At 43.8% G+C, this 25,337-nt stretch overlaps 1 pseudogene; it reads right to left on the bottom strand.

Moving 5' to 3' along the window:
* LOC113633470 (40S ribosomal protein S15 pseudogene) lies at positions 1-25,321 on the bottom strand (annotated as a pseudogene).
* Positions 25,322-25,337: the final 16 nt, after the last annotated feature.

Here is a 25,337-nt window from a genome sequence, read left to right as displayed (position 1 = left end):
CTACTTGAGGGGGATGAAGCAGGAGGAGTGAGTGGCTTCCGGCCCTGCTTCACATGTTTATAGGTGATTCAGAGCATGCCTAGGTAGTGACCGATCATCTCAAGCTTAATTTCCACCTGGTTGAAAGTCTTGTGGTTGTAGATGCCCACCATGCTGGCCACCTTCTCAGGCAGAATGATCATGACCCGCAGGTGTGTGTTCACCACTGCCAGCTTCTCCTTGGGCGGCGCCTCCTTCTGGGCCTTGCGCAGGCACTTCTGCAGGGATGCTGCTTCCTCCACAGGCCTCTGTTCAGCATCTGATGCTGTCATGTGCTGTGCAGCTGCATAAGCTGCTGGTAGAACACATCCGATATCTGATCAAGGTCCACGCTGCGGTAGGTGAACTTGCGGAAGGTCTGCTTCTTGTGCCCTACTTCTGCCGTCTTGTCAGTTCTTCGGCAGCCTTAACTTTTATACTTACTAACATTTTGCCTTGTTCAAAAAAGTATTTGAGTGGCCCACGTACATGGAAATAAGATAGCCTGATAAAATAAACTACCAAGAAGTAGAAAAAGAAGTATTGGGTAATTGGCAGCAGCAGCTGAAAACATGGGATGCCCTCTTTGTGGGGTTCTCCAGGAAGACCAGGTCTGCTGAGGGGTGGGCTGCAAGATTGGGCCTGGCCATCTAAGATTGGGAGGGCTGCCACCGGAGGCATGGTGACACGTCTTTACATCAGGGGTAGGGGATGATCTTGTGGAGGCCCAGAGTTTAGAAGGATAGCAACTCACCTGGCTTGGAGGGGAAGAGAGAGTCAGGTCTTTGGACTTTGCATCTTTGGACTCACTCAGTCACAGCTTCTGTGTTTTTCTAGTTGGTAAGTAGAATGTTCATTCATAGAGGTATGTGCTATGCTGTAAAGAGCTGGGGTAGAGAATAGAGGTAACATTTGTTTTTGGAAAACTTTCACCTCTACTATCTATTCTTTCTCTTCCTTTTGTCACCTCCGGGCATTGCCAAGTCTCTCCAGAGGCTATATTTTTCCTTATTTCTCTTATTTTTTATTACTTCATAACTGATAAGGGTTTTCGACATTGGCCCTTCCAAGAAGATTTCTATTTTAATGGTAGTGGGGAGAGGTCTCCTTATGAGCCACTATAGTGATAAGAGATGGTGATAAACTCTATTGATAAATAGTGAAACTTAAAAAGTAGAACAAAACATTCTCTATCCCCAAACCAACTCAAATCCTAGAGAATTGTACTGAAGAAGTTCTGTCTAACTGAGCATTCCAGAGTCCACCAAATCAGAGTCCTGAATTACAGCTCTGACACTGACTAGCAGGTCACTTAATCTCTCTGTGCCTCAGTTTTCTTATCTGTAAGAAAGATGGGGATAACAATAGTATCCACCTCACAGGGTTGCTGGGGAGAATAAATGACCTAATAATATAAAGAACCATTAGATTTTGGTGGCCAATGGTGTTTCAGTTACAAGAAAAAGTTGGATATTAGAGTAGTTCAGTCTTTTGATCACAAAATACGTGATTTGCACAAGTTGACCACTGGCATCTTGGGGTCCCTCAGAGTTTTCACCAGTGGGTTGGGAGTCCAGCAGAACAGATTAAAAATGTGGAAAACAATGTCCTTTTGTCATTCATCAAGTCTGATTTGCAGTTGGAATGTTCATGGAAAGGATCCTATTTGGTTAAATAATGGAAATCAACATTCTTTTTATTTGACAATGAAGCGTTGAAGTGTTGGGGATGAACAGTCCCTGGTTTGATGGCAGGTTCAGATTTCCCCAGCCTTCTCTTTGACCGTGGTCTTCAACTGCTGGATCTTGAACCAGAATACAGTTGCAGGAGCACAGTGGAGAGAGCGCAGGATCAAACATTAAGACTGAGTTATGCATGGGACTGGATAGATGACAAATTTTGTGAGTCTTGGTTTCTCCATCTCTAGAATGAACACTACAAAACTTCCTTCGTAGTGCTGTTAGGAGGACTAAAGGAGATGATGTGTTTGAAATGTTTTGGCAATGATTAAGGATAATGCAAATATTTATTATTGTTTTAACCTCGAAATGAATTGACTCATGTCATTGCAACTAGAAGGAGGGCCAGATGGGTTCAATGCCTTGCTCAGGATGAATTAGAGGGAGGAGGCGATGTGCCTTGGGGCTATAATGGGTCTGAGCTTAGCAATCACCTCCCGCACTTGTCCAGCATGTCCAGGTGTCTGCTGATCGGGAACAGATTTGAGTCTGTTGGTTTTTTGTCTGCTTGGTTGAATTGTAAAGATCTGTGCTGTGTGTTGTATTAGGTTCCATTCTCTGTCCAATCACTGATTAATTCTGTGACTCAGTTAAGTCATGTAGGTCTGGTGTCTCCACGAAGTGGGTAACCTCGGCTCTGCCTGTTTCAAAGGGAATTTGGAAAGTAAAGGCAACTAAAGGATTGAAAGTAAAAGCACTTCTTGGAAGATGCTTCCATTCTGGAGGCAGGATAGCATCGAGTTTATGTGCACAGACTCCTGAGTCAGATGCTTATCTCTGAATCATAGCTCTGACACTGACTACTAGGTCCCTTAACTTCTCTGTTCCTCAATTTTCTCATCTGAAAATTGGGGATAACAGTAGTAAGTTGGGATTGTCGTGAGGGTTTAATGCTGAACGGCTTCAAATGGTGCCTGGTCCAGGTGGGTGCTCTGCACTTGTTAACTGCAGTAGAGTAGGGCCTGTCCTTTGTCCCCTTGGAAGGTAAGATTGCTGCAGAAGAAATCAGTCAGGGATGTCTGAGACACGTTGGTCCCTATTTTTTTGTAGTATCGTCCCTCATAAGTCACTGGTAAGGGGACAGTTTGCCAAGTGCTCTGCCAATCTTTGTAAAAAAGTGGATTAAAAATGTTTAAAGATAAATCTCCAAATATTAACCTCTCCCTGACTGTCCTAGAGCCCCAGGAGCAGATTTGTATTTACATGAACTTATGGGGAAGGAGGCCTTTAGTGGCTGAATTAATGCATGCAATGAGTTGTTCAGTGGTAGTTGTACCATCACAATGGAAATCTCTCATGTTCTAGAACTGATGGACAAGGTCATGCTACAAAGTTGATCAGTTAATTCTACCTTTTATTTGTAGAGTCCGTCTTCCCAAATGCTGAAAGGAATGCTGTCTGTTCTCTGACCTGTTATTCCAAGTTCAGTGCAGGCACACAGCTGCCCGTTTTGTAGACCATGAGCCTAAGACCCAGAGGCACATTTACTGGCCACTTTTACCACGAATGCTGATAATGGTTGTGTTATTTTGACACCAGTCGTGACAATTTTGGACACTTCTTACAGGATAGAAATCCCACTTGAAGGAACTTTGGAGTGTTTCATCGGAAAGCATGCCGGCCTAGGCCTGGTTTAGGAAGGGTTAGTTGTCATTCATTATGAGTGTTTGTAGAAAAATGCAATCAGCAAGACATTTCTGATATAGCATCACCCAAAGAATACCAGTGTTGATGTAGTTGGACACAAAACACTGTCCAGCTGACTGGGGTCCCAGCTCTGTGTTGTAGCTGGTCCTGCCCTCAGAAGGTTTGGGTGTCCTTGCTGAGGCTAGAAGGAAAGAAAACAGCTGGGCGAGCAGGATCACCAGGAGCTCTGGATCCACGTGTGCCGAAGTGCTATTTGGGATAGAACAGGACTGAACTTGTGCCCCAGGACATCTGCTCCTGGTGCAGCAATGAGATTTCCAAGAAAGCTTTGCATTGCTCTATCTCCCCTCCTAGAATTGTTTTTATTATTGTTCATAAAGAAAAGAGTTTTTTTTTTTTTTTTTTTTTTTCATTTCCAATCATACAGGTGAAACTTGTCCAGTGGAATCCAGTGCTCTGGGCCAAAGGAGAGGAAAATGCCATCCTAGCCATTCCTTATTGGCAACTGTAGTTAGGTCCGGTGTGTGTTGTTATGCAGGGTATGGCATAGTGCAATATTCTTGGAAATCGTGGGAACATTAGGTATGAGCCTTGGCATTTTGGATTCAGGAGCTGTGTCAACATTTGGGCTGTAGCATTCTCTTATCTGTTCACTCAGCAAGGTTTTTTTCCCTCCTGTTTACTCCTCATCCTTTCTAGAAGAGAAACATTTTTTCTAGAAGAGAATGTTTTGGAATATCTGAGGGTCTTGTAGTATATGCTGCGGTAGGCTTCCCAGCTCCCCCTTCAAAACCAAGAGATGTTGGCTCCTGCTGATTCACAGCTGTACTCTCTCTGGAACCAGCCCTGGAAGAAGGAAGCTGCCTTGCCCAATCTTACTCCTTCTCCCAAGGGCTCCCTGCATCCAATTATTAGTTACTTGAGAATAGGAAAGCCTGGTTCCCTTGCTTTAACTGGGGCAACTCAGAAGGGCATCTCAACTCCTGAGTTCCCTACGGGATTGTCACAGAGGCGACAGCTACATCACACAGTTCAACTCTCCCACCTGTCCTTTTCTGTTTCCCCCTCTCTGTCACAGGTATTATTTCCAAGCATGCTCCCCAATGTGCTCTGCACCCAAATCTCTGTCACGGAGTCTGTTTCTAGGAAATATGATCTGAGGTAGATCCCTTGGAGCCATGATTAGGGATGAAGTGGTGACACTGGTCTCTGACCCTTTTTATCTTTTCCAGAAATGTTTCCTAGTCATTCTTTCCTAAAAATGATCTTGGAGGCAGGGTTTCTGAGCCGGTCTAGGCCATTATTATTTCCATGCATATATATGGAAAATCTGGAAGGATACCCACTGAGCTGTTAACAGTAGGAGAGGAAGTGAGGAGTGAATTTCTATTTTACCTGTATAAACTTCAGAATTGTCTAAATAGTAAAATAAACATGCATAATGTATCAACTGTATAATTATTATATTTCTTACTTATTAGTCGACTTTAATATCTGAGTGTGACCAGTGCACAGCCTATGTATTCACCATCGCTGGTCCTCTGAGTGTTTAGTGGAGAGGCCATGGTGGGGTGAGGGGTGGGGGAGTGGGGATGACTCCCAACCATAGGGGTCAGCTTCCTCTACCTCCTTATTTTTAAAAAAAATTTATTTATTTTACTTTTGGCTGCACTGGGTGTTGCTGCGTGCAAGCTTTCTCTAGTTGGGGCGACTGGGGGCTACTCTTTGTTGCGGTGCGCGGGCTCCTCATTGCGGTGGCTTCTCTTGTTGCGGAGCACGGGCTCTAGGTGCGTGGGCCGCAGTAGCTGTGGCACACTGGCTCAGTAGTTGTGGCTCGCGGGCTCTAGAACGCAGGCTCAGTAGTCATGGCACACGGGCTTAGTTGCTCCGCGGCATGTGGGATCTTCCTGGACCAGGGCTCGAACTCGTGTCCCCTGCATTGACAGGTAGATTCCTAACCACTGTGCAACCAGGGGAGTGCTCTACCTACTTATTGACATGAGTCAAAGCAGAGCAATGCTCTGTACCCTTTACCACATGAATGGAACCATCTTACCCTAGTGTTTGAAGAAGTGTTTGCTAGTTTTTTTTTTATAGGGAATGACATAATTCATGGAAAGTATCTAAGGTGGCTGGGAAAATGCTTAATAAATGATGGTTATTTTACCATTATTATTATTATGTTGTTGTTGTTGTTACTGGGTTTTGTATTAGAACATTAGCTCTGGAGGTTTTTTTTTTTTTTTTTTTTTTTTTTTTTTGCGGTACATGGGCCTCTCATTGTGGCCTCTCCCGTTGCAGCTCCGGACGCGCAGGCTCAGTGGCCATGGCTCACGGGCCCAGCCGCTCTGCGGCACATGGGATCTTCCCGGACCAGGGCACGAACCCGTGTCCCCTGCATCGGCAGGCGGACTTTCAACCACTGAGCCACCAGGGAAGCCCAGCTCTGGAGTTTTTTTACCAGAAGGGTTCCCCTTCCCGCCCCTGGAATTCCATGTCAAAGCAGGAGAATTTAATGCAAAGTGAGCACTGTGATGGGGCTCTGTCCCTCCAGTTCTTTCATGGGCCTGGAAGCTGTGTCTGGTCTCTGTTCTGCTGATGCAGGATGGTTAGGAAGAGGGACCCATAGAAAGCTGCACTTCTTTCTGAAAGTTTCCTTTAGCATTTAGGGCTACCTCTTTGGCGTTATCTATAATGCAAAATGTCAAAGACTGATCCTTTTCCATTGGGGGAAAAGGATGAATTGTCCTCACTTTGGGGAGGGCAAAGAAGGGTGAACCCTCATACTCACTCCCCTCTCTCCCATATGTGAGCCCTAGTCTTCTGTGTCTCTCCCCCAGGTGGCACTGAACACAAGTTGTCAAAGGACAAGCAGGCCACAGAAATCGAGCCTGTTAAAATAATTTACCAATTCGACAGTAATCCACAAAATGGAAACCCAGATCCTATGCCTTGTTGTTCTAAGAAAAGTTACCTCCAGCCCCCTTGCCTCAGTTTACTCCTGTGGAACATTGAAGTAGCCATACAGAGGCTGGAGAGATGGAGGTGGATGTTTGTGAAGTGGGACCTGGGGCAAATCCTTTCTTATTACCTGTCTGGCCTCCCTCACAGTGCTGTTTGGACCTTAATTGGCTGGGTTAATGAATGTGGCTATATAAAGCAGATTGTATGTAAATATAAGATCAATGAAAAATATAGTTTATTTGCTTTAAGTAAACTCTTGAAATAAATGTCTTTCTGGAAATCAAATGCTACAGTGCAGCTACCATGATAGATAGATGTGGATAAAAAGAAGCAACTTTGCTCTGGGGCAGTGTTTCCAAATGTGTTCCAAGGAACCCTAAACGCAAAAGATGTTGCTTTGAAAAAAGGCTGCATGTATTGATATTTGTCTGTGTGTATATATTTGTGTGATCAACATGTTTGGGAAACAAAGCATGCACTTTAGAAGGAGGGAGGCTCTAACAGTGAATTCATATACAGAAGGAAAAAATAAATCAAATTATATAATTATTAAACATGCTGACAAATATCTAGAAAACTAACAATATTTTGAATTAATTACTTGACATACTTCTATGATACTTTTCCTTCTATATTCTTTGTTCACCTCTTTGTACACAACAATTTTGTAATATTTTCTACAGAGAGAATAGAAAGATAATTTAGTCTTTCTCTAACATGGCTGATAGAAATTTGTCTTTTATTATTGACAATTAAGAAAATGTCAGCTTTGCTGCTTGTAATTGGTAATGTCATAACTTTTTAGGTTGTTGACAAACTTGGAACAACCTCTATCCAGTTTGCTTTGTATGTAAGCTGTAAGATTTCAGGGTGTTTCAGGTTTTCTGGTATAGTAATTCATCTTACCTACTCTTTACATTGATGACCCTCACTAACCTACCAGTGTCTTGGAAGGGCTCCATATAGCGAGGGACCCTGACACTTAGGCTTCATCCACTTCAGGGTAAATGTGCCTTTGTATAAGACCTCCTTCCCCTATCCCCAAGCATTTATTTGGAAAAATGTCAAACCTAAGAAAAAGTTAAAAGACTTGTACAATAAACATTTATATACCATTCACCACGATTCACCAACTGACATTTTTCTACATTTGCTTTACCTCTTTCTTTCTCAGCCTATATCTCCCCGCCTTCCCCATCTAAACACATACACACAAACACACTTCAGACTACATATTCTAGGAATAAGGACATGTTCCTACATAATCACAATACTATTACCATGCTCAACAAATGTAACATAGATATAATAGTATAAAGTTTCCCCCTACAACCCTTGGGAGGACAGCTTTGGAGACCTTGGTACACACCCTGAGCTAAGGAGAGTCAGCAGGCCTGGGCCCTGAGGGGGCAACTAATTGTGACAGCCAGCGTTCCTTATGTGGACTTGCTTCCCTGGATTCACTTCACAGAGTCATTAATAAGTTTTGTGGGTGTTTTTTGTTTTTTATTTTCATGTTGTTTTGAGAACTGTCCTTTGAAAGAGTCCTAGAGAGGGGCTGATTCTGTAAAGATGGTGCTACCCAGAAACCAGAGGGCCAGACGAGCTGGCAGAGGAGATGAGGAACTCTGGAGATGCCGCATATCCCAGCTGTTAACTGGAGTGTCCCAGGAGAGGCCCTGGGGAGGCACTGATGAGCTGGAACTGGAGGTGGCCACTGTTAAGAGCTACCAGATGTGGGGACAGACAGGAGAAGCCACCCAGCTGCTGCCACGCATAGCAGCTTGCACTGAGACCGAAGACCCTGGCAGGAAGCCCTTCCATTGGAAGCAGAATTTCCCATTATTCTCCTGCCTGGGCAAGTGACTAAGGGAGAAGGTTGGAATATCAGTTAACCTTTCTCCAATGTGATTTCCTCCCCTTTAAACCAGGGGACTGGATAAGATGACTGGTTTTCATGACTTTTAAAAAAAATTAACAAAACGAAGCCTTCTGTGGGAGCCCGATTAGGTAGAAGTACAGCTGCTCTACTTGAAGAGGAAGTTGGGGCCCCAGAGCCTTCCCAGAAGCCCCACCCCCTCACCTTCTTCTACCTCTCAATGGCCTCTGAAAGGAGTTCTGGGTTTTTACAAACAGATTCCATCTGGAATAAAAAACAGAGATCTAAAATATTTTCCTCATTTCAAACATGCAAATGCAGGCAGAAAATTGATGAATTGGAATCCTGCATGGAATGCGTTTGTGAGTGCTGGTTTAGGAGGCAAAGGAAGTGCCTCAGAACCATGTGTTTATATAGCTGGGGAGGAGAGCCATCGAAGGACCCCAGAATCATTACGACTGTTGGCTCTGATCAGGGCTAAGAGGACCAGATAAACCCCAGTCCTGCGGCTGTGACTCTTGGATATAGGAAGTCAACAAAGCCTTGGGGTCCAAGTTTGAATGCATCCCAAGTGCCTTCTAAAGGCTTCATCCTTTCTGTTCTGCTTACCACGGGTCTGCACTGATACTGTGTACACTGGCTATAGCCTTTAGGCTTCCTAGAAAATATGAGCAATTCTGGTGTTTTGGGGAAGCTCTATCCTATCCAATTCTTGTTGTAGAAGAGGGTATATTCCTTCTAGTTTTGCACAGGATCCATAAGAGTATGAGAATACTAGATAGGACGTTATGCTTCCAGAAGATTTTAATTTTCAGAGGACATATCGTGACCTCATTTGATTCTCACAACGAATCAGAAAAGTAGGCATTAGGCTCATTTTTCAGATGGGCAAACAGAAGCCGAAGAGAAGGTAAGTGACTTGCTTGTGGTACATGGCTGACACCCGGTGAAGCTGGGACTGGATTTTATGGTTCTGCTAAGCCAGCCCCAGATGGCCGCTTCTATCCAGATATTAGATCAAATGCAGGTGCCTAGAAAAGAGTTTTGTTGCTGTGGCTCCTGTGGGGAAGGTTAGCCATAGGCATCATTAAAGGTGGTATTATGACCCCTTGGCACCAAGTGCCTGCTCCAGGTTCCAAACTCCACAGCGCATGTTGGTATCCCCTGGGGAGGGTAGTGCTACCTGCTCCTGCCCGGCCTCCAGCTGTAATTGCTTTTCCTCTCGCTCCCTGGGGCAGTAGGATGTGGCAAGAGTCTACAGATCTGAATACTGCTCCTAACTCCATTGCCAACAGGTTATGTGCCTTTGGCAACTTCTCTGAGCCTCAGAGGATATTGGAGTACATCCTTGTTTCTCAAAGTGCTGTGCTTGGGCCACCTGTGACAGAGACGTTGTGTGTGCGCAAGCGCCTGGGGGGCTTTCAGTCCCACTGCAGTAGAATCTCTGGGGCTGGGTCACAGGCTCCTCTGGTGATTTGGTGGCTACCACTAGACTGAAGAGTCCCCAAGTGTCCTTCCAACTTGGTGCCTCCTTTCAGCAGGAACCCTTTGCCTTGACCCTGGACGGGCTGAGGTTTCTATAGGGAGAAGGTGGCACTTGATTTAACTGAAGATTTAAGAAGCTGTTTCAGGCAAAGACTTGCAAAAACTTGAGAGTCTAAGGAGGAAGTTAGCAAACAGGTGGTTCAGGTGTGGTATGAGAAGATGTCCTTCGTGCTTATTTCAGGAACTGCTCTAAGTTCTTAAACTCTGCTCATGCCAAGCAAGTGTGTGGGGACTGTCTTGCCTCTCATTAAAGCCAAAATAAATTACTCTTCTGGGGAGATGCCTCTTGCTGTCCTCTGCCTCTCTGTCTTAATTTAGGGGCTGTCTGGGGTTTGCACCCAAAAAGGAAGACCTGAATTCTTCCTTCCATTTCCCTGGGCAGACATGGCTGAAACGACTTACTGTATTGACTAAAGAAGTGATACCAGGAGCACTGAGATGAGGAAGAAGGCCAGCAAAAGAGTCACATTTAAAAATATGTGCAATGCTTATTAATAATTGTTTTGTGCACTCCTGTGGTGTCTTAAAAGATTTCACACTTTATAAGGTCTGCCTTCCAAACTGAATGTGATATTGTCATGTACTCAGGTTGCATATAAAAGTAGCTAAAACAGCCTAAAGAGCTAGTTTTAGGATTAGACTCACGAATCAGTGTTAGATAGTTGATGCTTACAAGCTTGAATATTTTAATACGCTGGGGTTGATAAAGTTATCAAAAGTGTCATGGCAAGAAGTCAAATCCTAAAGGGAGGCCATCGTCTTAAAAAGTGGTTAGCATTTACAGCTTATGTGGGGACGTAAGTCTTACTCACCTAAGACTACAGAAATTATGGTTTCTTTGATGCAGCAACATGTGACCTGTACGATTTAACGTGAAGTACAAGAGGTGCTGCCAAGTGAGTGGGACATCTTGCTAGGTAAGCTTTTGGTTATCTATTGTCTCTTTATGTAACTCAGAATCTATTACTGTTAGCTAATGCCTGTAGATTATTATTAGCTGCCCATGAGATAAATTTTAGGTATACTCTTTTCTGTGGGGTGCAGAAGGCTGTAGTTTGGAAATGAATTCTGGTCAAGAAGTGGGCATGATCCACTAGAACATTAAGAGGTGCTGTTTGGAGCAAGGATGTAAAATTGGCCCCTACCAGAGTTCTGACCCTTTTATTCTCATTCTTTAATTCTTCAAAGATCATACACGGCAGATCCAAGGCCAAAGCTGCAGGTTGTTTCAGTATCCTGGGATCTTATTCAACAGAGCTAAGGAGATTCAGGTTTATTTTAAATTGCTAGGCTCATTCTTCCCAGCCTCTTATCTCTCCTGTGTGGCTATTCCAGTGTCCACCCCTAAGCAGCTTCATTGCAGCCAGCCAGCTGGACGCCAGCGTCTGTGGTTAAGCAGAATTCTGACTTTCCAGCCCTCAGTTTCAGCTACTGCTGCTTTCTCCCATCCAATGATTATATTGAAATAAACTGTTCAGGTGGAGTGAAAATATCTAGAAAGAGGCCTGTAAATCTGAGTCAGTGGAAGAGTCTGCAGAAGGGAATTCTCCCTGAGATGTGTGTTAGTGGTGGGAGCAGCAGTGTGGGGTGATGCTCACCCTGCCAGGGCTGCTGTTTCCATGTGGAACATCTTAATTAGGGCTTCATATAGTTAGAATATTTTGCATATTACTGTTTTTTTAATTTCAAAATTATAGCTACTTTAAAAAATAATAGTTCTTAAAAAGTTGCTGGGTTTTCCATTTATTTTTTAAATTATAAAAGACACGTAACATTACTGATAGTTTGAGAAGTAAAGATAAGGGAAAATAATCATTTATAATCCCTAACACAATTGTTAGTTTTGTTTATTCCCTTCCGGTCTCTTTTTGTATGTATGCTTTTATCTAGTTGTAATCACAGTGCAATACTATTTCCAGTCCCTTTCCCACTTAGCATGTGTCACTTGCATTTTTCCATGTTGCTATATGGTCTTTATCCTCCTAATGGCTGCGTGATGGTCCATTGCAGTGTATTCACTTAACAACTTACCTATTGTTATCATTTTGATTGCTTCCAGTTTCCCACTGTTATAAAGCATATTGTGATAAGCATCTTTGTACATATTGTTTTCCCATATTTGTGTTATTTGTTGCATATTTTAAAAAGTGTTATTCAGGAACCAAGATATTTACTCAACAATGGGAATTACATTTGAAGCTAATGAGGAAATGGGGCATTATTTAACCATTTGTTGGGTCTTCACTATTCCATAAATTGAAGGGAACATGCAGCAGAAAAGTATTAGCACAATCATAGGTGTTTAGACATCTGAAAAGTGCCTCTGGTTCATTCCGAGGTCCTTAGCGACATGATGAAGTACTTTGGTGCTCATCTTCATTGCTTCATTGCAATTTCAATGCCATATGCAGATGCATAAGAGTCTATGTGAAAAGGTAAAAAAAAATCAGCATATTCTTTGGTCAGCATCTCTCAGGAAGGATACCAGTGATTCCTCTTTTCTGAACTTCACCTAAAAGTGTGGGTTTTGTGGCTGTCGTAGCAATGCCATTCTCATCATGTTCCATGTCAGTAATATAGTCCTTAGTGAGTGTCCAAGCGAAGGCTGTGATCTCCTACTTAATATTCTTGAGGCATTGAACGTATTGGTCACTCACATGCCAAGTACAGGCTCGTAATTATAGTGACAGTCTCTATTTTTTTCAAGGGTTGCAAAGGTTTTATTTAATGAAACATGCTTAAAACTAACTAGAACACTTTTCTGTCTCTCTTTCTACCCCTCTTTTCTTGACTGAACTTCATTCCCTCAGTGTGAATGAGTAAGGGTGAGTTTTGGGAGGCAAGGAAGCAGGGTTCACGGTAGTGGGTCTCTGTGAGCTAATAGCAGGGAAGAAAAATAAGCATTGCAGTTTTTAAATGGGGGAAAAAATCAGGAAAAAGGCATGCATAAAGGATTTATCCTTTCCACGAAAACACTGATTAATGAAATCTAGTATGAACGGGGTGTCATGCCCTTTAAATATTAGATTTCATTCTTAGTGGATAGTAGTCTTCTGAAAGGAGATATTCTGCCTCTGCTGGCTCTTTACGGACACGTATGTTTCAGGCCCTTGCACTGATCAAGGATGCAAATGCTTCAGGTAACCGAATCACTGGACAGGGTGAAACATTGTGCTGGACAGATGTGTTGTCAGGAAAGGGCTTTTGCTGATAAAAGGGACAGCTGCCCTCGGGATGGGGTGGTGGTGGTGGGGGGGAAGGGGAGTCAAGTAAGAGGGAAGGAAGTATGCAAGGGAAGGTGACCCAACCACACGAAGCCAGCCTCTTGAGCCCCCAGCTGGGAAACTCCACCAGCTTGCTAGCTCTTCCGGTTCTAGCAGAGCTGGCCAGACATCTGGCCTCTGTTCTAATTAAAGTGGGCAACCAATTTAGTGGCTATAGTGAAGAAAACAGCAGTGAAATCTTGATGCCTGTAGGGTCATAACAAGGTTCCACATAATTCTTTAAGACTGAGGCTTTGCCAAGTTGTATCCATTTCCTAAGGGCCATTTAATTCAACTCCACTTAGATTTATTGAGTGCCAGTTATATACAAAGCCCAGAGCTCAGCCCTCAGAAAATCCATGTCTTTTGGGGAAGGAAGACAAGGGGACAACAAACTATGTTGTAGAGAAGATTGAATTAAAGACCATGATAGAGGACATTCAGGGTTCTCTAGGAGTGTAGCAGAGGAAGTATTTTATTATTGAGAGAATCTGGGGAGGCTTCCTGGTGGAGGTGACATTTTCTCCAAACTTGGAATTTTGAAGTCAGGTTCTAGGCAAACATTCAGGTTCTAGGCAAACATTCTGTGAGCAGAGAAACAAACTCCCTAAATGAAATTTCCCACCTGGAACTCTCTTCTCTTTCTGGGAGTGAGACAAAAGACTCATTCCAGTATAGTCATGGAATTTCTTACATTTCATGGGTGGCAACTCAGGCCCTGACACCTCTAAGACTAGGACTTTAGACAGGTGGAACGAACCAGGAATCTGGCTTTTCACACGACTCCAGTTGTTGGAGAAGGATCATTTTAGCCCCTCGATATCTGGCTTTTGTTTATGCTCCAAACAGTGCATATGGTAACCTGTTACTATCAGGAATAATTAAGCCCAATCGACCCAAGTTATCTCCTGCTAGGTAGTTAACCTGACTTGGCTGTGTTGGTGGCATTGGCTAAAGGCAGAGTGAGAGCTATCTCCATATAAATGAGCCAGTCGGAGCTGATTTGTTAATTGTTTTCTTTCCCTTCCTGCCCCCTCTGATATTCTTCCCCCCACGTTCTCTTTGAGTGCCAAAGGACTGGTTGGCAAGACTGTGCCGGGGATCTGAAAAACTCTTATTTTATCTTTGTTACTGAAGGCAAAAATGATCTGTTATATGTATTTTATAAGAAAATGTGTTTTGTTTGTAGCTCTACAGTCAGCCCTCCCTTTCCCCCTCCTAATAAGCTCATGTCAGAACTCTGAAGTAAGTTCACCATAATGGTAGCCTAAAGGACATATTTTGTAAGAATGAAAAATGAACATATTATTTATATATCAGTAGTGTAAGAAGCATTGATCAATGTAAGCAGCCTGATGTTTTGCTTCTCTATTTCCCCTCCAACCCTCCTTTACCTTACCCTGCTTCCCCCTCCCTTCTTGCTGCAGGTGCCTGTGACACTCCTACTATTTAGAAAGCGAGTTCTAGCCTGTCCTGGTCAGTTTGTGCTGGGATTTGGTCTTTAATACGGAGCCTTCAACGGGCCGAGCCTCCAAAATGACTCTCTGACAGCCAGCCATTAATTACCATCATCCGCATCTAATTCATTCATCCCTCTCCCTCTCATGTAGAGGGACAGCTAGGGCTGAGGGCACTCAGGGAAATGTAGGCATGATTCCATGTTCTTTATGCAGAGAGGGCTGCCGGAGACTTTGTTGGATGCAGGGGCTTTAATTGAATTGGCTTGCCAATAAAGCTGTTGTCATTCAGTAAGTGAATTTGTTGTACTACTCAAACCACAGCTGCTGCAGACAGCCCGGAATTTCCTGAAGGCAAGCCAGGCCATGGGCTTGCCTGGGTTCAGCCTTTTCGATTGATCCTGAAGGCCATGCAGAGTGTGGCCCTGTGGAGGTTGATTTTGGCACCCATTTGGATGACAGTGAGTTACAGGGGCAGGCTGGAACCTGATGAGTCAGTGGGGTGTGACCTTGGGGGATCTTGTAGGGATCAGGGAACCCATAGGTATGTTAGGGACAATGATTGGTGGGCGGAAAGCCTTGCCCACCACAATTGGGTGTTTTCATCAGTCCCCAGACAGCCGCTGCCCTTGGCTCCATCGAGCTAGTCATAAGAGGATATCACTTCCCATTGTAAAAAAAAATTGAGAATATGACAGTTAATATACTTGTAGAGCCTTGTTTAAGAGGTCGAGTGGTATTGAGGAAATGCTGCAGCATTAGAACTGGCATTTGTTACTGGGAGATCGTTGGGCCAGAAATACTCTACCTCTCGCCACGGTATATAAAACATGGCAAGATTGGCAGGTTGTGTGATTTATGATGGCTTTAAAGTAACATCAAGATTAAGGAAAGTTTTTCAAGGGACTGCAGGGCCATTTTTATTTTCTGCATCCAAGCACATGCATGTAGTTGGCTCAAGCGAATGAGAGCAGGACTGGCAGGCAGATTTTCATGTTTTGGTGTCTTTACAATTTAAATAGATGGGGATCTCTTGTTGAACTCTTCATTCAAGTGATTTCTCCCCCTTGTAATTTGGAATTCCCTGACCAGTGCTCAGACCTTTTCAGGGAACCTGCTCTCTCCGGTTGTGGAGAGTTCATAGAACAGAAGGATCTCTAGTCTGCTTTCAATTATTCAAGAGCAGAGCATTTTCCAGCCCTTTGCACCTGTTCTCCATCGTCTAACTACCATTTGGCTATTTTCTTGTATCTTCACCAGGAAGTGGAAGGGAAAAAAACCCTCTAAGTCAAATTTCATTTTTGTTTGAATCCTGAAATTCTAACAACTCAGAAACTCTTTAAATTAAGCCAGTGTATTGGCCCTGTTCTTGACCTGACAAGTGAGAACTGAATTGATATGCCGCATACATGACTCTAAGCTTATAAGGAAAAAAGACGGTGGAGCATGGGAACGAGACTTTGGGATTCTCTATCAGCAGGAATACATTCAGAGTGAGGGAGAGTGAGGTGGAGTGTATACGTGCTCGTGTGTGTGTGTGTGTGTGTGTGTGTGTGTGTGTGTGTGTGAGAGAGAGAGAGAGAGAGAGTGAGAGAGAGGTTACTTTGATGTCTGACTTTGGGGTGAAATAGAGAAAACAGTGCCCCTAATTCTAGTCAGTAAATCCATTGACTGTAACTTTCCCTAGGTACAATCATGCTTTTGTAGACTCTTCTCCTGAATTTAATCATGAAGGAAGATGGAAATATATTAATTACTGTTTCATTGCAAGAAGGTGGATTTAACTACAGGTAAAATTTAAGCTCCATTTTCTGAAGCTTCAGGCTTAGGTTAATTTTTTTTCCAAAACTGGTTAACTTTTAAAGTCAGAGCCAAATTTAAGTTATGTTGAGTTGAAGGCGAGATCTCTTTTCCTCCTTGCAAATGAGAAGTTTGTCTGTCTAAGCCACCGATGTTCTGAAACAGTAAGAAAAAGACAAAACAAATTAAAGTTATTCCTCCAAATGGCACAAGCATGCCTCCAGAGGACAGGATTTTGGTGGCTGTTCTTCTCCATTCCCACCATCTGGCCTCTTTTGTTTTCTGTTCTCTGTCTTCTGGCCTTTGTATCATTCCTACTATTCCCTACTCCTTCACCTGATCTCCTTACTTCCTCTTTCTCCCGTATGTCTCAATCTTTTCCTCCCGATCTCATCCGATCATATATCAAATTATATAGGAGTAATATTAAAATTTAAAATGGTCTTGCCTTTAAACACACAATTTCCTTAACCTTCTTCCCCAGCTGCTTCTTCTTCCTTCCTTCACGTTGGGGGGTTTGCACAGCTGGTACCCAATGAGGAGGCCACCATGATCCTGGTGATTTGCTCCCAGATGCTGCTTCCCACTAGCTACCGTCTCGGGTGGAAGGCTTAGATCTGTGTTGAACTTTCCAAGGTAATAAATTCAGGGAAACCCAGCTGAGACCAACCCACAATATTCTTCATTTCGGGTTTCTGCTTTTCATAATGAATGCCTTTCTGTACTTCTCTTTGATAAGTGGAATTAATGTCTCCACCTGAACTGGAAATGCTAAATTGGTGATAGTCTCTCGAGGATTTTGCGTCTTGCTCTGACACCTTCAGTGACTTCATCAGAATTTAGGTGTATTAAGGGATTAAGGAGTTTGGCCTATATGTATGAAGTTCTCAAGGTGTTCTCAGAGGCTGTTCCTAAGCCAAGTCCTGATGGTCCCTAGGGGAGAAAACTTTTCAATGAACACAGTTCAGTGTGAAACCTCATGACAAGCCAGCATAAGACTTTAATCATTTTCTAGCAGTGGCTATGGAAAATGGTTATGGAAAAAATATAATCAGTCTCCCCCTACTTTGGTAAGCATTGTTTTCACTTCTCTTTCCAAGATTCAGAATTCTGCTTTGGTTCCCTCGTTGCTTTTCTTTTCAAGCTGGGGTATGTGGGGTGAGGTGGTGGTATGCTGGCCAAACCTTGGGGCTGTAGGATAAACGTGGCAATTTCCCCAGAGCATTTATTTTATTGAAGGATTTTTGAGGAATTGTTAATTAATGGAAAGATTATTATTACATTATAAAGTTGAATACAAAATTTGCATTAATTTTAAAATAAGGAAACTTCAAACTTCTGCTTTAGATTCTCTATGTTATCCTCTATGTTGGGCCCCCAGAAGTGTGATTTCACTGTTCTCGGTATGAGGGGTTGGAAGTTGCATGACCCTTGAGCCAATCACCCAACTGGGCTTCTTATCAGAGCTGAGAAAGACTGATTTGTCTGACAGTGGATCTTAATATCTTTGGAGCATGAATCTTATTGTATATATAACGTCAATTCAGTAACCCCTAATAATGGTGCTAGATATTAGCAGCTGTGTTATAGGCAAGTGTAAGAAGGGTGAAGGACTTTGGGCAATTTAATCTCTTCTTGGTTTATGAAAATGTCTTGCTGTGCATATATTCAACCCACAGTCATCTGGGGACATGACATTTGTGTGTGGATTATCTCAGCTTCTTATGTTCCAAATTTCCATTTATCTGCTCGTTCAGCCAGTTGTGATGAGTTGGAAAGCTATTTAACCAGGTCCTAAACGTCAACTCTTAGATCAGGCTTAAGGGAGATATGCAGAGTGGGCACTCTTGGCAAAGGCATCCTATTGATTTCATCATGGCTTTGGTCCCATGCCCTGGTGTGAAACTTCTGTTCCTGCTGAAATCTGCACTAGCATGGGTCACAGGGCTCCTTTAGCCCTTCTGGCTGAGGGCCTGGCTCCAAAGCGGTCTAGTGATCCCTTTAGTCCTGTAGCCCCACACCCTGAGCTGAGTCTTTCAGTTTTGCCTCTTGAGATGAGACAAAGTGCAGGTCTTCAAGGAAGAGCCAGTGAAGAGGACATTGCTCTTTAAGGCTAGCATGGATCTAAGACGCCCACCTTCGCCAACCCACAAAAGTAATAATCCCAGGTTCAGTGGCACAGGAATACTAAGAGAGGAGTATGAGTAGATGAGACCGGAAAAAGCACCGGACCCAGACACTCCACACTTTTTCACCCTTCTCTCCTCACAGGGAGAAGCTTGGGAGTGGGAGAAGGGGAAGAATTAGGGCACCAAGGCCGGCTAGTGAGGAGCAGGATACGGAGGAAAGTTCAATGGAAGGAGCTGTCAGGTTTCTCCTGATGGCTGGAGTGTGGGACTGCCATTTTGTCCCCCACCACAAGAAGGCCCCTGCGGACAGAGGCGGTGATCTGACACACGGCTTTATTTTTTGTTTATTTTTCAGGCTCTTAGGTGTGGTAAAATGGCTCCGTTGTGGTGGAAAATGCATTGTGTTCTCAAGGCGGCTTTGGATTGTGTGGTGCTTCCCTGGCAGGGCACCTGGTGCTAATGCTCACACGATCCACGAGGAAAGGCTTTGCTGACCAGATTAGCAGTGGGAACAAGACTACAGGAGAGACCGTTTATCTGCCTGAGAACAAACTTTTCTAGCACTTCAGCACACCACTTACATACAATTTTAATGTGCTAATGGCAAGTGATTATTACTAGTGAGTTCACCTGAAAGAAATAAAATAGCCTTCTCTGTTCTCTAGTTCAGACATCTCACTAACTCAGACTTGCCACGTGCTCTGAACTAGAGAGGTGCGACGGGAATGTTCTCTTGGATTTGGGGCATTGAGCGTGCATGCAAGCAGGGTTCCTTTTCTTCAGAAGAAAAATAAATGGCAACATTCTGTTTTGGGGTTTGAAATCGCGTGACTGAAAATATAAAGGTGACAACTGTGATATGCTTTTTAAATAAGGGCAGAGATGTCAAGAGAAACCAGCCTTCTAGGAACAAAACAATATTCTGTCAGGTGCTATGGACTTAAGACCTTTTTCTCTCTTGGAATAATGTCCTTAAAAATAACCAAATTTTCCATTCAGTAGAAAAATGTTCATACTTCCCTCCCCATCAATATGAATTGTTGTCATAGAGCATGCGGCACTAGCAAACCATATTGACTTTGGAAATTAAAATGGGAATGTTCAAGAACGTTTTTGAAGAATTATATGGGATTTTAGCCATCTTAATGGCTTCCTTTTTAGGGTCAGTGAGAGTATTCTTGCTAAAATGTAGCCCATTGCTTTAGAAATAGTTTCCTTAATGTCTTTCCTGTTGCCCCTGCTGGGTCTGTGCAGGAAATGTAAACCAACATACAATATGTGTGTTTATTTTCATGTCCCACTTTATGGGAAATTGGATGGGATATTCCGCTGAGGCTTCAGCTATGAACTGTTGACAATATGGGGAGAGCAGGGCAGGCTATTGCTGAAAAAGTTTGCCAGGGAAGAAGGGGCTTCTGAAATCTTTGAGAGCTACGGGGAAGAGCCAGGCCTCCCTGCAGGAGTTCCGTTACTCAGGGGCAAGGAGGGGAGGAGTGCAGTAATGAAACTGGCTGGTGCGCTACTGAGCCAGTAAACAACAACCTCACCCTCCAGCCCCAGTTGCCAGCACAGTAGAGTAGGTCTGCTGTACCACACCTCATCTTGTGGGATGTTAAGTCTGATACTGTGTGGTCTTCCTGCCTCTGCTGGATACAGGAAACTCAGGATACCAAACACCTGATCCAAAGTCCAAAAGGAGTCATTAACTCGGCAGAGGGCAGAGTTACCCCAAGGACCCCTGCAGAACCGGAGAGGCTATAGGTTGTCAAACCAGTCATAACCTGGCCATGTGCAGGTGGTAGCTAAACAGAACCTTTTCCTGGGATCCTACTGGAGAAGTAATTTTAAGTGTCTGGGCAGTGTGGGCCCTGGGCAGGGTGTGTGTGTGTCAGTGTGTTTCCTATAGTATGTTTGAAATCTCAGGGCTAGGCCCATCTGTAAGGCAGCGGTAGGTGTCAGTGGGAATGCAAGTTCTTCCTACAGAAGAAAGGAGTTAGTATGTTTGCATTTTAAGCTCATAAACAGCTGTAGTTTGGACCATCATCACAAGCACATTGGGGCTGGAGGCGCTAAGGGCGGCCGTTTGCCAGTGCGCTGTGGCAATTTCCAAGCTGTAGACTGAAATAACTGTATAAACTTCCAATTTGATTAGGATTTTGTCTTGTGTTTTTAAACAAGAAAATTGAGGAGTGTCAAATTAATTTTGTAGTCTTGGTCACTTTTTAATTCCAGTTGGCCATCTCAGCCTGGATTTGTGCAAACACTGATTCCAGGAAGTAGTCAAAGTGCTAAACTTGGTAAATAAATGTGTTTATTTTACAAATGGATTCAAGATGAAACACCCAGCACTTCTCCAGGGCATTTCTGTCCCTGCCTGTTCATTTTAGCAGCTTGACCAAATGAATTCCCTTCCCTTAGTATAATATTTAAATGGACTTCTGGCATCTGATGCATTGCCTGCTGCTCCAATTTCCTAAGAAAGTCATTTAAATAAAACTTGACTATCTTGCATCTACTATGGAAGCCAATCCATTAAAAATCCTGGTCACTTCTCTCTCTCTCTCTAATTTTAGACAAGCCATGTGGAATTATTGGCGTTTGAGAAAATTCATCTTATCAGAGCTGAAAGTTTTGGATTTAATTTTTAACAATTTTTTTTCTTTCCTAGCTTTCTAAGTGAACAAAAAGACAAATAAGAAAAGGTTGCCATGAGAAGTTAGCAAGCTGTCAATGGAGATTTCGCTACTAAATGAAACTCCACTTCAGCTTTTTGGGGGAAGAGTTCCACCTCCCTTTCTTCCAATTCCCAGCCTTCCCTCTACACTGCTCTTCCCATGCCCAATATGAGAAAGGAAAAGAACCTTGGCAGGTGTCCTGTCTTCCAGGAATTTGCAGTCTGGTTAAGGAGACAGGCTCTACCCATTCAGAGGGTAGCCTGTGTGATTTGGGTTATTTGCTGAGCACAAGATGAGGGTGCAGAGTGGAGAGGGCAGAGAGGTCGTTATGCACTGGTCAGGGGCCAGGATGCGGGGTGTTGTTAAGTTGGTCTGAAGGGTAGTGGGAAGTGGTTACATGAAGAGCAAGGGAGGAGATGCTGACAGTAGCACAAAGATGGTGAATATGAGAGGAGCAGCCTCCACAGAAGAAAGAAGTGCAAAGCAAAAGGTCAAGCTGGAGGGCAGGGACTTGGCCAGCTTGACTGCACCCCCAGAAGGAGAGGGGATCGTGGAATTGCCGGAGACAGGGCTGAAACAGCCCCGGGGCTAGGCTGGGCGAGGCCTTGAGGTGGGGTCAAGGAGTTTAGATTTGTGGTGTGGCTGGTAGGAGGGGATGTGCTGGGAAGTGGTGGAGAAGAATGAAGCCCAAGGTAGAGGGCTTCTGTTCTCAGTGTTCTTGGGCCTTGGGTGGCGCACGTGTCATATCACAACGTGGGTCACCAGAGCCAGAGCTTCCTAGAGGCAGGGGCCAAAGCATGGTTCCACGTAGCGCGAGGTAGACGATGCTGCAGACTGGGGGTGGCTGGGAAGGTGTCTAGGAAGAGAGGAGGGTTTTGTGACATGGAGGGTGTGGTCCTAGGTAGTACTTAGAGTCACCTTTTATCACAGGAAGATGATTATTAAAGCAGCACTAGATCCTACCTTGGCATTCAAAACGTATGAGTAAAAATATATTGGTTGCCAAATTTACTTGTTCCCTTTCTTCCCGTTCAAAATAGTAATTGGTGCTTTTTCCCCCCAAACAGATGTTCTCAATTTTTTAGCACGTTGTGGGGTTGCAGAGTGTGTGTGTGGGGCAGCAGCTGGTGATAACATCTTTTATTTTTTATTTTCTGGCTGTGGGTTGGAGTTAGAATCAGGATTTAGAAATGAGGAAGCCGTGGCTTGTGGTCCTGCATCCTGACATCTCACACTGCATCTCAGGTAGCAGTTGTCCTTATGAGTCAAACCTGCAACCTATTAGCAAGTAGGTTGCATCTTTATATTATGTAAGCTATACCTGCTTGTGGTTAAAAAAAAAAAAACCCCAAAACCAGAACATTTCCTTTTCTCCAGTATCTCTCTCCAGAGGAAACTACTGTTAACAGTTTGGTATTTATCTTTTGTCTTTTTTGCAGATAATAATACTGATGACAACTAACTTTTAATATGTGCCAGATACTTTTCTAGTGCTTTACCCATAGGAACTCATTCAGTCCATACATTAGTCCTATGGGGCAGGTATTATTATTTTCTTCATTTGACAGTTAAGGAAACTGAGGCACAGAGAAGTTAAATAATTTGCTTAAGTTCACATAGGTAGTAGGCGATGAAGCCAGGATTGATACTCAAGCAGTCTGAGTCCTGAATCTATGCTCTTAATTATGAGTTTATGCTGCCTCCCTGAATGTGTATAATATACATACACAAAATTATATATTTAGTTCTTAAAAAAATAAAATCATTCTTTTAAAAATCTGCATAGAATCTAATTGACGTACCACCAATTATTTAATGATTCTCTTATTGCTGGCCATTTGTTTTCTTTCCAGATTTTGCTATTATAAACAATATTGCAGGGAACATTCTAACAACAGTAGCAGCAGCAACAGCTAGCTACCATTAATTCTGAATAGTATGCTTACTATGGGCAGGGTCCTGTTCTAAGCTCTTTTCCAAGTATTTCTGCGGGTTAGATGCCTGGAAGTCAGGATGCTAGGTTAGAGTCCAAGAACATTTAAAATTTTGATTACATCTGCCAACTTTTCCTCCCAAAAAAGAGCAAGTATTTATTGAGTGTCAACTTTCAATTCAACATTGTGTTAGGGATTGTTTGCAGTGCAGAAGCACGTAAGATTAGGGCCCTCCTGGAGGTCTGCAAGGGAAGAGAGACAAGCGGTACAAGTCATCAGGTGATTCAAATAGACTTTACATAGGGCAAGTCTGGTGGTATAGCTGGGAGCAGTACCGGGGTGCAGGGAGAAGGGAGGTCTGTGAGTGACAGAAGGTTTCAGCAGAGGCTTCAGATGGGCTGCAGGAAGCTTGGAAGGATTTGGAAGGGATGGGGTGGGGAGCAGTCCTGGTGAGGGTTGGAGAAGAACAGCGCTGGGGGAGGAGCTGGTGTAGTTTAAGGATGAGGCAGTGTGTTGGTGGGATTGTGGTTCCGACTGAAGCGAAGGATGTGTGTTGGAAAATGGCAAGCCAGCCTATTGCCAAGAAAAGAGCAGGATTAGAGTAAAAACAGAAGCCTACCTGTCCCATGACTAAATGTTTTAAAATTACAAATAAAACTAATAAATTGCTAAAACATATTCATTTCTTCTGCCTTGACACATGAATCTTCATAATGACCTGGAAGAGGTTTGAACTTAAAATTCTCACCTCCATGGAACATGGCGCTGGAAGGTGATGAAATATGTTTCCAGATCAGCTGCAAGTCAGAAAGGGACTAGGGCTTGTGATAATCTGGTATATTTGCCTTAGTCACTTTGATTAGCTCTTCTCTTCTGTCAGTGCTAAAGCATACTGGTGGTATAGCTGTTTTCAAGAGCAGACAATCACAGCCCAGAAAAGGTGTGTGGGTGCCCTGGACACACAGAGGTTGAACCCCCAGTCTCTGGCTTGAAGTTGAGAGGTGGAGATGAAGTGTCCCTCTTCCTTCTCCCTCCTCACCCCACCCCCAACCAACAAAGAAAGATATGCAGGTGCTTGTCTATGACTTTCTGTTCTGCAATGGAAATGGCCTCCGTGTTTTTGTTTCACAAGCACAGTTAAGGTCTGATTTCAATGCTACAAAGGAAACGAGGGCAATGGTAAGAAACCCAGAACTTGGATGCAAATCATGAACCATTTTTAATTTGTTCGGTATATTCAGGTAGGGGAAATTCTATATTTGAATATAAGCAGCCACTTTGAACCAGGTATGGAAGTAGCTATGTAAGCAGTGTTTGGTGACGCATTGCTGAAGTTGTAAAATTTGTACCTCTCAAAACAAGGACGTTGAAAAGTTGTTTCTCACAGCAATACTAACATACTTGCATTGCATTGCATGGGCAATTCTGCATCATAAATAATGGATTTACAGGCCTAACTACTCCTCAGGAATATTATACATGTGGAATGTGGCTGAATTAATGTCACCATGACACCCTTAGCTTTCGCTGAGGAGGTTTCTTCAGCCTTAGGCTGGGGCCAGGCGGGGCCGGGCTGGAGAGAGCCACTGTTGCCTGGCCCAGAAACTTTGCCTAAAGGGGAAGAACACTGTTTGGGACTCAAGGATTTTGAATGCCACAAGCTACAAATCGCAGGAAAAGAGAAATCAAGCATTAAGGGCTTCCCCAGATTATGACTGCCTGGAGCAGTCTGGAAATCGTAGGGTCCTTCTAACTGTCGGCAGGGACCTGCGTGAGGTCCAGCTCTGCGGTGGTGTTTGCTTTTACTGCTGCCATTTCTCCATTTCTGGTTTTACTTGTCTGAGCCCTGTCAGAGCAAGTATGGAGAAGTGCTCTCACTGGTTTTTCCTAGAGCTGGAAGGAGTCCTGGGGGAGAGTTGGGTGGTGGGTAATGCACAGAGACCGGGGCGTGACTTATACGCAAGTCCCTATGAGCCCCGTGACCACACCAGTCTTAACTTATCCACAGGAGGAATTGGGTGAAATGAGACTTGAGGGGTAGCAAAGGACGCAGAATGCAAGGACATCGCGCGCGCGCGCGCGTGTGTGTGTTGCAATGTCTGGAAGGAGGCTGGAAGGTGGGACTTACCGGTCCTGGTCTGCCACACTGCAGCTGGCCTGAGTTAGTGTGGAGCCCGCCAAAACCGGTTGACTTCTGGTCGTCGCACCCTGGAGGCAACTTGCCATGAACTTTCGGCAGAACCTCCTGGGGTGCTGGTGTGGGGCACACATGTTGGTTTCCCTTTCC

Source organism: Aethalodelphis obliquidens, unplaced genomic scaffold (genome assembly GCF_003676395.1).
Source record: "Aethalodelphis obliquidens isolate GAN/ISIS:26980383/991018 unplaced genomic scaffold, ASM367639v1 scaffold40, whole genome shotgun sequence".
In the NCBI taxonomy this organism is placed as follows: domain Eukaryota; kingdom Metazoa; phylum Chordata; class Mammalia; order Artiodactyla; family Delphinidae; genus Aethalodelphis; species Aethalodelphis obliquidens.
The sequence above is the reverse complement of the archived record's forward strand: the minus strand, read 5'-3'. Positions and strand labels throughout refer to the sequence as shown.